This window comes from Molothrus aeneus, chromosome 4, assembly GCF_037042795.1.
Source record: "Molothrus aeneus isolate 106 chromosome 4, BPBGC_Maene_1.0, whole genome shotgun sequence".
In the NCBI taxonomy this organism is placed as follows: Eukaryota; Metazoa; Chordata; class Aves; order Passeriformes; family Icteridae; genus Molothrus; species Molothrus aeneus.
Window position 1 is genome coordinate 21938224 of NC_089649.1, and position 16114 is coordinate 21954337.

Sequence of the window (16114 nt, forward strand, 5' to 3'; positions counted from 1 at the left end):
ACAAGGCCTTTTCCCTTATTGAACTTTTCCAGTTGATAAATAGCTTCATTTCCTGGTGCTTCCATGCACCTAGCCTTCCATTTTGTGCTAGAGGGCTTCATGCTTTCATATCTCAAAGTTATCCATTAAATTCTGTGTGATATTCTAAATGGTCCTTCCGTGCGTTGATTGTATCTCCTGACTTTGCATTAGAAGCAGTTTTTAATAAGGTACTCTTGGGTTTGGTTTTTTATTCTTTTTCCTTGCTAAGTTCACTGGTAAAAGTACTAAATAAAATGACTTTCTGAACAAATGTTTCTGGAGGTACACTAATAATCTCCACATGGTGTTTTCCCTTTTTAGAGCTCTATGAGCTACTCAGTCCGTTCATACTGCTAATATGAACTTCAAGTTTCCCCTCTGAGTTCACTAAAGAATTCCTTATGTCATGCTAGCATAGGCTCTGTTGAAGGCTAGATAAATGATGTCTATTAGAGATGCTCACATTTTAGAAAAGAAAAAAGTTAGTCACACATTCTTCTCTCTCTTTTTTAAAGGCAGATACATTTATTCCTGTTTACTTCAATTTCTTCAACATTTTTTCCCCCTCTGAGTAATTGTGCTAAAGTCATGCATTCTTCAGGGATCAGAATAACTGGACTTTCTTTGCCCAGACTGCATTTTTTCTTTCTCATGTTATGGGTATTATATTTGCTATTTTCCAATCAGATGGCACCACCCTTAGCATCAGAGACTATTAAAATATTTCCTTTCACACCTCCTGCTTCATGGGCTGGTGTTTCCAGAGCTCTGGAATGTAAATTATCTAGTCCTAACTTCAGTACTTTAAATTATATTGAATTTTGCTGTCACATTGGCTGTGTTTATTTACATGTTCATTAACTAATCTCAGAGCAGAAAATGTAATTTTTTTGCTTTATAAGTTTCTAAATTAAAACCACATATTTGGTAATTCACATTCTCCAGAAATCTTGAAAGCAGCCTGGTAAGCATTCTTTAAAACTGCTTGTAGAATTCACTGGCCTGTTAATTTTATCCCAGAAGACATAAAAAGCACAAGCCAATTGACAGTCAAAGTAATGTATATTTCCCAGAAATTCAAAATTGTGGGGTGAAGAGTCATTTGGCAGAAGAATGGCCATTTTCCTTCATGGCTTTCAACTAACTTTTGACTTTTGTTTAATCTGTCGCTTTTTGACATTCCTTTAGTATAGGAGTGAGAAAATGAATGCCTTGAAATCTTAAATGTGGAATTTTTCCTTTCATGTGTCTGAGGTTCCAGTCCATCAAAAATGTCACTGTCCTTCCAGTTTCCTTTCTACCCCTCACATATTGCATCTCTGTGCTTCTATCTGTGTTTTGCTGTCATCTCCTTTATAGTCTTTCCAGCTTCCTGCATAGTCTTCCAGTCCTTGTCTGACTTCCCAAGCTGCATTTTTTGTGCTATTCCTCAGTATTTTATAAGCAGTTGCTTTACATAGTCAACCATCTGTGGTTTTAATTTTTTTCCTGAAAATCAGTCTTTTCCGCAGGTAACCTGAAACAAACCCTTCTACATTGTATACCTACTCATTCTATTAAGCAGTGTTTGTTCTTTATCACTCAGGAATTGTCTGCTTATACATGAATACATTTATTCTCATCTTTTCCTTTAGGACCTGTGAATTGGTGCAGTTTATTTTTTTCATGGCTTGGTGTTTTGGAGTCTGTTTCTAGTAGTGCATCACGTTGTGTAGTGGGTTCAAGAGTAGCAGAAAATGTGGAGTGTTATTGGCAAAGCAGCTGTTAGGCCATGGATGTGTTGGTATAGAGCATTCCACTGTTTTGTATGGAGAGAGCTTTTGGTGTAAAAGGAAGAAAGCAGGCATTAGACCTATCATTCCGGAGGTCCCTCCCAGTGCTGCTTTCCTACAAAAAGCCACGGTCAGCCATTGCCTTGTCCAGGAATGTCCTCTTCAGGGTTATTCCAATTACTGGCAGCATTGATTGGAGCACTTTCTAAGTGTCAGCTGCCAGTTTATGGCTGGCTCTCTTTTATGGGTGGACACAATGTGATTTAGCACATCCTTTTCATTGCAAGACCACCCAACTGCAGCACTTGGAGGGAGAGAACTGTGCTCCTTGAGCATGTTTTTATATGCTGTATTGATATGTATTGGCTGTGAGAGTATCTGGTTACACATTTGAGCACTCCCTAGCTGTTCTCTAATTGCTCCTGTTTTGCTCGTGGTTGTTAATGTGTAATCTTGCCTGCTGCACTGAACTCGTATTATTTAAGCTGCTGGGAGCCTGTGCTCGGCACTAAACGTGCAGCTGGTACAGCTGTGGCTACTTCACCCTGCCACTGTGCAAGCTGCAAGCCCTGCCAAGGAGTGGGCTTGCCAGAGTGCTGACCTGTAAAGTGAGTGCCTTTCATGGAGAGAGAGGCTGTGCTGGAAAGCACAGGGAAAGCACAGGGCTGCTCCAGCACAGCTCCCTGTGGTGGGAGTGCACTGCAGAGACCCTCTAATTCCCTCCTTGCCTGGCTGAGCACTGCTTCTAATAAGGTTCAGGGAAAAGGTTTAGCAGGTGTAGAACAGAGTTATAATGCTCTGCATTGACTTTAAGGCTGTCCTTTGTGTTAACAGCTGCTTTCTGGTCTTCTTGTCATGCCCCCTTTTTCCCCCCACCCCAAAGCAAGCATGCACTGGTTTAGAGAGCTCTAGTTGCTAACAGGGGGAAACTCTCACTCTAAGTTGCAAGAAAGACTGAGAGCTGGGTCTTTGCCTCCTGCAAATGGGCAGTTCGTCATCTGACCAGGTATTGCTGCAAAGAATTGGGCAGAAGTTACTGGGATGTGGAGAAACTCTTCTGGATGCACTCATGCAGTCTGCTTGCAGTGTGGCAAATAGCACAGTTAGAGAGTGTATGCTTTACATAAATGTGTACTGTAAGTGTACCCAGCATGCTGTGCATATGGGAGTGATAGTGTGCTGGACATTTATTTTAATAAGAAAGTGTTGGGGAAAAATAGGTAAGAAGGGAAACCAGCTCAAGATAATTCACTCCAGAGCAGGACAGCTCCTAAACTGGAAGAAATCTGGCTTGAGCCCTTGCAGAGCCAGCTGTGGAGGCTTTGTCCACATGACAAAAGCTCAGGAGCTGCCAAAACTGTGAGTTATGATTGGATTATAAATCTCTATATTTTCCCACCACCCCTCTCCCCTAGCAGGGTAGGTGGTTGTTGGGGAACTGTCAGAAGAAACTGGAATTGCACAGGGAAGCAAAATCTGTGCAGGATGGCAGGGTCTTTTGGGAAGTCATTATGATCAGGTATATTTCTCCTAATATTGAGAGCTGATAGTACCAACATGCAAACTGCCTTTTGAAGCTATGTAGGAGTAGTGGCCCAGACTTGCAGATCCCCAGCCTGCTGTGGATTGCCAGTATTGGTTTGCCATAGCAGGTTTTAGGTTTACTGCCTTAGGCAAGGTACTTGCTCAGAGGGACTTCAGTTACCAAGCAATTTTTAAAAGAAGAACCAGCAGCTTTCTTTTAGTAAAGCAAAAGAGTTATTCTTGGTATAAGGTTGGAAATGTGATCATAAAAAAGAAACAATAGGACAATAAAATCTGTCCACAGAGTATACGTGATGTCAGCTTTTTCTAGAGGTGTCTTTAGGTTTGTAAGTGTTTGTAAGCCAGAATAAACTCTAAAGCAAAGACCTGACCTACCAGAGTACTTCTGTGGAGTCCTCTGTTTCACAAGATCTTCCTGAGTTTTTGAGTTTGTGTTTGAGTAATGTGTTGCCGTTCACCGCTTAAATTGCATCTCAAGACCCTTCTTAGCTCCCTGCTCTGAATATGCAGCACTACCTGACTTCTTGTTGACTGTGAGATTGCTCTGCTCTACTTCAGAGTATATATCCATGATGAGCCCAAGTCTTGGATGTGACAATCTTTCCATTCCATTCAGTCTTTTTCTCAGAAAAACAATTTCATTGCAGTCATAAAAGTACACTGCTCCACTTTGAGGATACAAAGCACAGAAGCTTGCTTCTTTTATAGTGATTTTTAATTTCGGAAAGCCTGCTTACAACAGGAACCTTTTCATAGCAACATCATGGCTTATGTTTTCTCTATAAAAAAATAAATTTAAATTGTATGTGCGGTTTCTGTGGAAAGCTCTCTCCAGTACATTTAAAATACTGACGCCTTCGCTACATGACTCAGTTTCTTCCTCTTCTTAGTTTGAAGGAACGTGGTAACTTAACATAAAAATTCCTGTTGTTCATAAAGGAAAGAACTGCATTTTTACTAGATATGGAAAATTCCAAGTGGAACACGTACAGAGATAAAATACCATTTGGAGATTTAAGAAGTCTTTTTATGATTCTGACTTTTTTGACGCAGGGCACACGACAACCTCACAAATACTCCGTTTTCCAGTGCATTATGGTAGCTCATACTGAGAGAAGTCATGCAAGTAGAGAAGAACAAATTATTTAAATAACCCTCTCTTCAATGCTTTCCTGAGAAACCAGAAGACAGTACCATGTAGCATTGAAAACTTTTTAACCCTAACATACTTTGTAGCTGAAAGTAATGTCTGTTTCTGAGTTACTGTTTGTGCTCAAGGGAGAAGTCAGTTCTTTTCCTTTCTCGATCTTTTAATAGCTGGGGACTCTTGTTCCAGGTGACAAATGGCATTGGTTAGGGGCAGCAGCAGAATCATGCCAGCCTGTGCAGATATTCACTGCCTGATTATGGGTAAGACTGACTGTGTGCAGCTCCCCTTAGAAAAAGGTTACATCACAGAGAGTGCTGAGGTGAGGCAGGGCTGAAAGGATATAGCAGGCTTTTTTCTTTTCCTGCTCCAGTTTTAATTTGTTAGCACACCTGCAGGTCTGGCATTTATTTTCTTTGCTTCTCCTCCTTTCAATATGTATAAATGGCTCACTGGAGGCAGAACTAACTCTAGTTTTACTTCCAGCTGACTTAACCCCATGCTGCTGCTCCCCAGTGCCCAAATCCCTGCACCAAGAAGCACACTCCATCCTTTTCTTTCTTTCTGGTAGGTAGGTCATGAGAGGGAATTGGTGAATGCTGCTCATGGAAATCTCTACCGAAAATAAAAATTTAGCACACGTCTCATTTCAGAATTATTTATAATGTTTAGATATAAGGGTAGATATAAAGAGGTTGTAAGAGGAACATGGTTTATTGTTCCAGAGGGACAAAGGATGAAACATCTGGAAAGTTTGGTATTGTGAATAAAACCAGCTGGAAACAGATGGATAATGGGGAGCTCATCTCCTACTACAAATCTTCCTGTTTTAAGGAAATGCTAAATCTCTTTTTAGTACCTGGCAGTATTTTCAAGAGGACTTTCTGTATCTCAGAGGAAGTTGATAATAAGGAAATAAAATTATTCTGTTCTCTCTGGGACAAGGATTTATTTACCCAGGTGAGTGAAGCCAAATTTTTCAAATTCAGCTATTGAACCTCCAGTGTTTAGAGAAAACTAATTGTTATAAGGATGAAAAATACACAGAAAATATACCATTTATAAAACACAAAATAAGCTCTATCCTCTTGAGTTGTCAGGCCCAGTTGTAAAAATAATTACTCTTATAATCACTTTAAAATCATAGTTGCTTTGATAATTAGTATTAGTATTGTATTTAGTCATGGAATTATTAGATTAAAATCCTTGTTCTTCAGAATGAGAACTGAAAATTAATACTAATGGCACCAGTGTAAATGTCAAATTAATAATAACTTGTTGGGGATCCTTTTAAATCATATAATGTGGTATCTAGAAGTTATAACCAGAAGGTGAGCTAATAGTAACAGCTGAATTATCCTTTTGCCTACCACAGAAGATGCTTTCTTATCCAGAAATACTAACTGATGTCATTAAAAAAAAAAGCCTTTCATTTATTTGCTTAATACCTAGTGTGCTTAATGCCTTGATATTTTCTGGAGTGTATTATGAATGTTTTAGCTGAAGTACACAAATTTCACTTTGCAACATTCACAAATCAAGGCAGGGCAATATCAAGGTTTTAAAAAATTAAGTACATATTTGTGTTTATTTACATGCATGTGAGGCAATTTCTCTGTGCATTTACTCAATGGAAGGAAACAAAAATTAATTTGTGAAGTGTGGGAAATTATCAAAAATGGAATACAGTGATTTTGTGTTCGTGGGACTGAAATTTTCTGTATGTACATGTTGAGAGGTGGCCAAATGCAAACCAATTGTTCTCAAACATTGAACACTTCAGCTCAACAGTCATGTGTTTTTGCCTGTTGTAAACCACCTTCTTCAGTCCTAAGTTTACTGCTTAATATCTATTAATTGCTATTTAATGTCAGTGCCATCATAATTTCTTCAGTTCTGTTGCTTAAAAAAGCACTTTGTCAGCGTGGTGTGCCTGCTGTAGCTCTGCTCCCTATCCATGTAACTATTAGCCTGATTTTTTCATAGTGGAGTTTCACAAGTGTAATAAAAGATTGCAGGCTTAGATGGATGGGTTTTGTATATCTGTACAGTGAGGCAACAGTGTAACTGGAAAGTGCTCAGTAAATCAAACCATACATATTTAAGTATTTTACAAAGGACAAAATTATGGGAAATTCCCTTAAAGGCGAGCAGGTCTCTTCTGAAAAATGAAATCTAAGAAGACACCAGATGCTTGCTTTTATTGAATCCATAAAATCCTCTTATGAAATCTGGTTTTATAATAGCAGCTTGTACAGAAGAAATTTGGAAAACACACATATGTTTTCAGATTCTAAACATCTTCCTAGTGATCAGGGCATTTTAGATATGCATAGGTGAGCAGATCTAGCAAGTTTCTCTTTCCCTTCTCAACCTGATGTGTTTTGAAAAATATTTAACTAAGCTCTAGAGCCCAGAGACATTCACAGCTCTGCATCAGGAGTGGCTGCAGTAGCTTGGGGTGCTGCAGGGAAATGTGATGCTGTGCCTGCAGGAGTTGGGGACACAGCCCTGGCTTGTGTGCAGGCTGGCTGCAGAAGGCCCAGGGCTGTTTTGCAGCCACGCCTAGGTCAATTGGAATTGTGGTGACAAAAGGTGGAGATTTTCTTGTGTTTTGATGAAGACCATTGATGAGGGTTTGAGGTTTTGATCTTCTAGGAAAGAAAAAATAATTCCAAAGTGCTAATAATTAGTGCAAGTGTTTAATTTGCTCATCCCATGCTTTCTTTCCTGTCAGTAATGGGAATTGAAAGCTGTACAGCTAATTCCCAGGTGGTTATTTTCTGTATTTCGTCTTGCAGCTGTAGCAAGCCCATGGCCAATAGCTGCTCTAGTGGGCAGTACCTGAGCCATGACACATCTGTGACAAAAAAATCAAGGAACTTTATTCCTCAACTGAAAAGTAGAAAAGTATACATCACACTTCTTCACAGAGTATACAGTGTTGATGTGACTCTTTCCTAGGTTCTTGTTTTAGCCCCAAGTGTTGAAATGCTATTGCAGGCTGACAACTCATTTTGGGTGAGACACTCCTTTGAACTTTCAAGGTGGGTAACCTGTTCCAGCAAAAATAGGTGCTTGCTGAGTCAGGGCCTTGGTTTCTTTCTACTTAGCAGTGTGGAGACTTCATGAGTTGGTTTGCATTGGCACCTTTTCATTAGAAATGTTGTAAGATTGTAAACAACAGGTGTGTGCTGTCATACATTCTTTCAACAAAAAGAAAAAATTACATTTGACAATGAATGCATTCTCATACTGCCTTTGTTTTGACTAATGTTTCTTTCTAATTGACTATCATTTCCCCAGTTTTAAGTATCAGCATACTTCTGATATTCATATATATTAATTGAACACTTATGCAGATTTTGTAGATGTCTTATTCTTTAAGAAAAAGTAGCACTCAATTTATAAAATCTTTGCATGCTGAATAAGATCCATTGCCAGAGATTTCTGAATCCACTCTGATTCCATATAAACTTCTTCATTTTTTTGCCATGTGCCTTTCTCTTAAAAAATATATCTTATTGTTAGATGCATCAAGTGCCTGATGTTTGAGAAGAGACGTGTTTGGAATGCTGAATAACTCAAATCATCTGCACTGACTTCAGCTCTTGCCCTGCAAACTTTCAGTATGACTCAGGTGTTCCTCTTGTACTGACAGAGAGGAAAAGGCCAGCAGTGAACACTTGCAATGGACTCACCACTGTTCAGCAGCAGGAATGTGGTTCTCTGTAAATGTAGCAAATCACTGGTACTGGAATAGAAAGAGGAAGGGAAATCTTGAGCCTACCATGGGCAAATATAATGTTTTAAGCTAAGCTGCTTCTGGTGCTCCCACTGTAAACCAACGGAATTTGACTCTTGCCAGCAAGCAAAATGTTGAAGCCCAGCACTTTTGCCAATTTTACCATCAAAATGGTAAATATTTTTCCTGCAATATTATTAATCCAGAGTGTTGATTCCCAATTCCAATCTAGAGGGTCACTAGGACCACAGAATAATTTGGGTTGGAAGGAACATTAAAGACCACTGAGTTCCAACCACCCTGCCACAGACAGGGATACCTCACCTAGACCTGGTTGCTCAGAGCCCCATCCAGCCTGGCCCTGAACATTTCCATGGGTGGGGCATCCACACCTGCTTCTCTGGGCAGCCTGTTCCAGGGATTGATATTGAGCAAGGAAGAAGGAAGAGAAATGGACTGAGAAAACAGACCTATCTTTGGGACAGGATCCTGTGCTGTGCTGGGATTACATTGTACATGAATAGCTCTTTTGTCAAAAGAGAAGTAGGACAAGAAGACCTGAATGCCAAATGTTAACAAAAAGATCAGTACCTTGTACAGAGCAGGAGCTGCATGAGAACACTTAGTCCTTGTGTAAAGATTGCCACAGAGTGCTAGAAGGTCAGGGAGACCTTGGAGTTTTCTGCTGTTTCTTCACAGTGGAACTGGAGAAACAACATTTTGATATTTCCATTCCCTCTTCATCCCCTAGGTGTCATCAATAGAAACTGGATTACGTGAGGAACAACCATAAACTCAGGTTTAATGACAAAGAGGTGTCTTACTGCAAACACAGTTTGATGCTTTACTTTGTAGAAGATACTTGGGGAATACTTTCATGGTGCTCTCTGATCTTGCAGTATGTCTGGATGTTGGAAGGTTAAAACATTTAGGAAGTGTGTCCAAAACACAAAACATATACTGGGCTTTGTTCTGTTGCCTGTACTTTGGTGCTTGCCACCTTTGGCAGATACCTGTACTAATCCATTAGCTGTCTGTGTTGGTGAGTGAGATGTTAATACAAGTCTGAAGAAAAATTGCCAAGGAAAGGAAAACATTGGAAGAACTCTAAAAATATGTCAAAACCAGTTAGGGTGGTTTTGGGGTTTAATAGTAAAACTGTGGAATGTTTTTAAAAATAAATAATGGAAAAATATGTAAACCAAAATTCTTTCTCAGTATATAATATGGTCATTTTCCTTTGTATTTAAGTTCCAGCTTGACACTATAGTAGCTATGTATCATCTTTTCAAACTCCCCTTTTCATGTTTTTATAGAATCTTTTTATATGAAGTGCTACAGTGATTTTGTTGATTTTTTGCATCATCTGAAACAGGATGGTCACTGGAGCATTGCTATTTAACTTGGGGTATTTGGGTTTGTCTCTTTTTCCCCCCCTTGGTTGCATAGATGGCTTGCTTTTCAATATTGTGCAAACCCATTGCAATGAATATATGAGGCTTAAATTCACGCTTCATGAACTGCCTTAATTCTAGTATTCACTAATTGGAGAATTTAGAGCATTTTTAACACTGATATTCCTTTCATGAGCTTTTCAGGTTGAATTTTTTTTGCTTAATTTTAAACTAAAGACTCGGAACTTGCTTGCTAGGTTCCATTAATAGCACCTCTTGAAGTAAGTAGAGAAGCTGATGTTTTCCAGAACACAGACTTTGAATTAGTGCTTACAGACTTAATTATGAACACCTCACATTGATGCTTTCACATCCAAAAATTAAGAGACCATAGCTGAGCAGAATCAGAGCTGCCTTCATAATGGCAAATAGCCTTTTATGTACTTTAAAATAAATTTCCAATAGCAAATTAATACAATTTACTGTCTTTGTTTCAAATTAATATATACTATATATAGCACTTACTGTGGCTATTTAATAGAAAGGAGGAGATTAATGGTCTCTGTAGGTAAAAGTTCCAAGATTCTCTTGAGTATTTTATCTATTTCACTTGAATTCCTGCGTGTTTTGAATGCTCAACTCTTCTCAGCCTTTTCCCACTGCATGCCCAGTAATTTTACTTTAAATTTATAGAGTTGTTTGGTTTGTTCTGTTTTTTTGTTTTGTTGGGTATTTTTGGTGTGGTTTTTTTTTTTTTTTTGGTTGCTGCAGTTGTTTTGTTTGCTTGTTTGATTTCTTTTGTTTCCCTTCCCTAAGAGCAGTTTGATAAACAGGTACATCATGGCACACACAGTTTGTGGACTCCCTTTCCATCTTTGGAAATCAGTTCCTGTTCCAAAAGAAAGAAAGCAAATAGATGTTTTGTGGTCTTTGAAATCATATTTTACTATTAAACAAACTGAGCTGCCCTTGAAGCCTGTGCCATTGCAGTGATCCCCTACAGAACATGGAGCAATTGACAACTCTGACTTTGTTTTTTGTGATTCTTCCTTTGAGTGAACTGGAAGAGGGGACTCATGATTTGGTTTTAACCATTTATTATGGCTGAATACTAAGGCTTTATGACCCAAATTGTGCAGCTTGCAGACAGCTTTTCCTTTTGAGATACACTTTGTATAGAACCAAGTAGTAATAATGATAAAAAAATGTTATTGTTATAATTGGACTGAGCAGTTTATCTGGGAAAAATAAATGCTTTGTGTTGTAGGTTTCCCAGTTTTACCCACAGGCTAGGTCTTGTATATATAATTATGTTTTAGGAGACATTTTAAGTGCTAGTTGAACCTTTAACCTGCGTTTCCTCTGGAATAATTACAGGATGTGAAAATGGCCAAATGAAACGCTTACTCATAGAGATTAATAGAATTAGTTAAGCTACTGTTACCTTATGCTTGATTTATATTGCATGTGTAGGTCGAAACAGGCTGTAATGGCATGTGGGTGTTTTCCTATCTTTTTTTATACTTGCTAAAGTTTTGCCTTATGTTTATTACTTGCTATGTTATGTGAACTGCTTAAAAAGGCATTTTAGACCACTGGCAGGTAGTTGAATTTCAAAGGCTGGCTCTCTTTAAAACAAAACAGTAGTGTTTGAACTTCTATCAATTTTTTTTCTGAAAATAACAGTAATAGAATTGATTCCATCACCTTCCAAGGAAACAAGTTGAAAAAGAAACCTCTGTGGATTAGTAGTCCAGACATCAAATATATTTTGCAGACATTTGAAACCAAGCCTGAGTCAGCTACAATGGAAGCAGGGAAAACCAAGAAAAATTATTTGTCTGTCTGCATTGCCAAAATTGTTGGAAAAGGTGAAAAAAATAAGAGGTCTGCAAATATGAGGAGTGGTATAGCAAAAGTAGAACATTTAAATTTATGTGAACACTCAAGATTGGTGGTAATTCTAATATATTTTCAAGTAAAACATTCAATTAAAAGTGATTTACCTTTTAAAATTTGATCTGGTGAGTTTCTTTTTTAAAGAGAGTGATGCATTGGCTTTGAGGCAACTTGAATTTCAATCTTTGAGGAAATTGTTGAACAGTTACCATCTTAATTTTCAGCAGCTAAGTCTTTAACAGAAAACTTAAATTTAGAATTAGAGAAAAGCCTGAAATTAGCTTATCTTATCCTATTAGATAATACTGTGGGAGTTACCAGGTGGGTTTATACCAGCCTTCACTGGTGTTGAAGGACTTTTTGTTGGGCTACTTTCAGTTAATGCTTTGCAGCCCCCTATGCTGCATCCTCTACCAATTAAAGCATTTTGGGTTTTCACCTGGGAGAGGAGCAATTTGCAAAGATGCTACCAAGGAGTAGGAGCTCACCATGGCTCATTTAAAAATCCCAACAGGTGCCATCTCAGTATATTCGTTGTTGCTTTTTGAGTTGTCCAGCAGAATCCTACTTTAAGGCAGATGATGATACTCACCTTCTGTGAAGCTCCTGGGAAGGCTTAGGGGCAGTGAACTTGAAACTCTTAAAAATCTGAGCCACAAGTGGAGGAAACCTTTCTCGTGGAAATTTTTTAGTTGGCAACTTCATTTTGAATCAAAGAGCATTTGGCTTAAACCATTTTACCACTTACCTAAAGTATCTTTAGCGAGCTATTTCACTGCTTTGAAATCCTGCTTTGACTTGGTTTAGATTTAATGTTTGCTGCAGTGGTTACAGCAGGCAGTGAAAATGAGGCATATTTTTTTAAGGTCAGTGAAGTATAAATGCAGAGGAGATTAAAAAACAATTATTAAGTCAAGATTTCCTTTATTCACCTTCTATTTACACTTAACTCTCTTTGACTACTTCTCTTTAAAGTATTGTACTAATGTAGGAAATTAAAGATTTTCCTTATATACATTTCTGTATTATCTTGGGTTACACGATTTCTCATCTCTCCTGAAAAACATACTCAGTAAGTCCACTTAGCATGTATGAAAGATGAGCATCTGCTCTTCATACAGACAAGTCATTTCTTTATAAGAATGTTTCTGTTATTAATCAAACCAAATCTCTTTTAAGGAAGAAATCTGTATTTTGCTCCTTCTGTAGAATGGATATATAATGCAGGAATTACAGTATTTCACCAGAAATGCAAGCATAACTCCTGGAAAAAGGTTGCTAATCTGAATGCACATGTTCTGTGTTAAGTGTGGGTTATTTTGCTGAGGGGTGCATGTGCATGCATCGAAAAACTCTGTGATGGCATGAAGAGGGTTTATGGTCCCAGCTGTGTGTGGTGAGGCGTGGCCCTTCAGCTGGAAAATTATGTACTAGGATATCTTCACTTTTATCTTTGTGTCATAATGTCTTTTCTTACTGAAGTAATCTTTAAGGAACTTTGAGAAACACAGAGGCTGCGGTTGACGGGAAATCAACTTAGCAAATCATTAACTTCAACAAATGAAATAGTAAGAGAAGGGAGACACTGGAGTATTGAACTATTGACTGTTCTGTGGGTCTAACAAAGGACATTAGAATACCATGTTTAAAATTGTTGACTAAAACCTCAGAAGCATGACATTAGCATAGGCTTTACTGCAAATACACTATTTATATTGAAATTATTGGAGGGACTCACAAGTCCTTGAATATACAATGATCAAATGCTGGTCAGAGAGCTTCCAGCATTTATTGGAATGTCAGTGCCTTCTGAAATGTTTTTACACTTGTACCATATTTTCTAAGATGATGGAGAGACTAAATATTAGCTGGTTGTTGTGCTTTTGGGAATCGTGATTTTCTGGAAAATATCCCTCTGCTGTCAAAGAAATGAAGTTCTGTTCTGGGGAATTCATCTGGAAAAAACATTTCTTTGGGGGTGATGGGGACCATCTGTGGAATTCCAGCTACGTGAAAACCTGGAGCAGAGATGGGCAAAAATACACCAGGATGCAGGCAGCTCTGAGGAGGTCACTGTGGTTTAGAGGTTTAAACTTGTTTAGAGGAAAGGTCTGCATACATGGGCTGACCTTCTGACCCTTAATAATTCAAGAGTAATGTTATACATTCTTCATGCCTGTGCAGCATTTCTGTGGCATAAGGCCTCTAATCATTCCCAATCTTCATATAATTTTCAAATGAATCTTAACACATATGCAATATACACACACAGAAACCCTGTGATTGTTATTTAGTATCCTGCTTATGTAGTTTGAAATCATTCAACTCCTAAGTAAATACAAGCAAAAGGAAACATGCTCCAAGGTTCAAATTGCTTTTCTACAGCAGTGACTCAGTAACTTGCTTTGTGCTGTAGTGAGGTGCATTTTTTTGTTTGGACCATTTGGTTCACAAATGACTTTATACTCCAGTCTTTTACTGCTGTTGTGAGATTTCATTGAGCAAGCAGTGTTTGTTCTCACGTGTGTGTTTGGTTGGTTTTGGCCATGTAGTTTGAAATTCCTTTATATGACCAAGTTGCAATGGAAGCCCCCACCCTTTTTCTCTCCTTCCTTCAAGGTTATGAATTTTGTTAATAAGTGGAGACGATCTGGCTGTCATTTTTCCTGTAGCTTACCTAGCAATGTGGTTGTGCCCTTTCAGAAAGGGGGTGTCTGTTGTGTTCCCTCTCCCTCTACCCCCTCAATTCACTGTTTTATTTACAGTATGTGGTGGTCTTTTTAATGGAAAATGCAGAGATTTGTGTGAAGTCTAAAAATAGGAGAGAAAGGTTTGTGCTCCTTGTTTAAAAGTCATAGCACATCATGCTGTAAACAAGGATTTAGAATTTACTCTGATTTTTATGCTGTTATTTTGGCTTTCTTGTTTTTCACTGCCTCAGCCTGTAATGGACTGTAATTCTCACTTCTCTGGGTGTTTCTCACTATCTATTTATGTTGTTAGCCTTGTTTAAAAAAGGAGAAAAAGCACTGAAGTTTTGTAACTCCTTTTGGTAGCCTTGTCCCATCACAGTTATTTTTTTCTCAGTGGCATGATCACATGCATGGATGACTTTAACATATTTCACTATTTTCATAATCCTATTGCTTCAATGGAAGCTTTCACATTTACAGAGAACACACCCAGAATTGAATGCTGAATTGGATAAACATTTTTCTGTTTTAATTGGCATTCCATGGTTGTGCCCTACTGTATCAACACTGATTTAGAGATTAATCTGAGAAGATGGGTTGATTAGGACACACCATCTCTCTTTCTCATGGATGACACATTATGATGCAGTGTGTGTGTTCAGTGAGGAGAAGGACCACTTGGTTGACAGTTCGTCTTTGGACCACTGTCATGGGGATCCTGCTTGCACTGCTGTGACCCTCAGTGGCTCTGGGAGAGCCACCTGCAAGCTGCTTGTCCTTAGCCAGGTACTTGAATTAAGCAATCACTCTTGGATAAGCACTCACTGCAGAAGAGTGCAGCTGACTAATGGGCACCTGCTGCTCCTCTTGTCCTTCCTCAGACCTGATTTTGTGTGCTTCAGCTTTGTTAGACCCCTATGAGGACATTGAGTTGACATCAAGTATGTCAAAGGCCCTTCAAATATACATATGTGCATTTGTCATCAGCATCCCATAGTTTTGTGCTCTGTCTTCTCCAGCATGCTTCAGATAGGTATCTACAAATTTCAGGGAGCACATCCCACTCTCCTTTACAGCCTGTAGCCTAGGGCTCCTTTCATCTCTAATGATAGTCCCATCAGCTCCACAGGGAAAATGTAGCCACACAGGCTCAGCATTTTACCAATAGTGCCAGCCAGTTTGTGTGTAGAGAGCCAAATGGATCTTTGGACTCAGCCTAGGCCTGAGGCTGGAACTGAATTTTCAGATGCTAAGTGTAGGTGGAAGCCACAGTTATACTCTTAATCTTTGTCCTTTGAAATGCGTTTTCTGACTCTCCCTCTAAACTATGTGCCCCAAAATAATATTGGAAGTTACTTTAAAGCACATCCATAGATGACTCATAATGTCAACACACATGATTTTTGTACAGCCTTTTCTCCTCTACTTTGGAGTTAAAAACAGCACTAGAATGTTTCAAGTACTACTTTCATGGCTGGCTGGAATATAATATTCTAATATTGAAAAGTCTAATACGTCTCAACAGAGCCATGTAAACTTAAGGGATATTTATACTGTCACATTTTGTGTGTACTCAGACTTTGTTCAAAATTTGTAAACGTTGACTTTGATTTAAGCAATTACATATATTTAATTGCTAGATTTCTTTTCCATGGGGTAACTGGTAATAAGTACAATGAAACTGCATTTCTGCTGATATGGACACATTAAGATCCTCTGAAGTTGAGTGGATTATTAATTATACATTTGAGCTGCTTCTCAGATGTTCAAATATCAAAGAGTTTTGCATCTGAAAAGCAAAGAAAAGCAAAAACCCTGAACAAACTAACAACTCTCCCAAAATGTCAAAAACCCCAAACACAGACACTATTACAATAGCAAGCAGTGCTGGTCCTTGT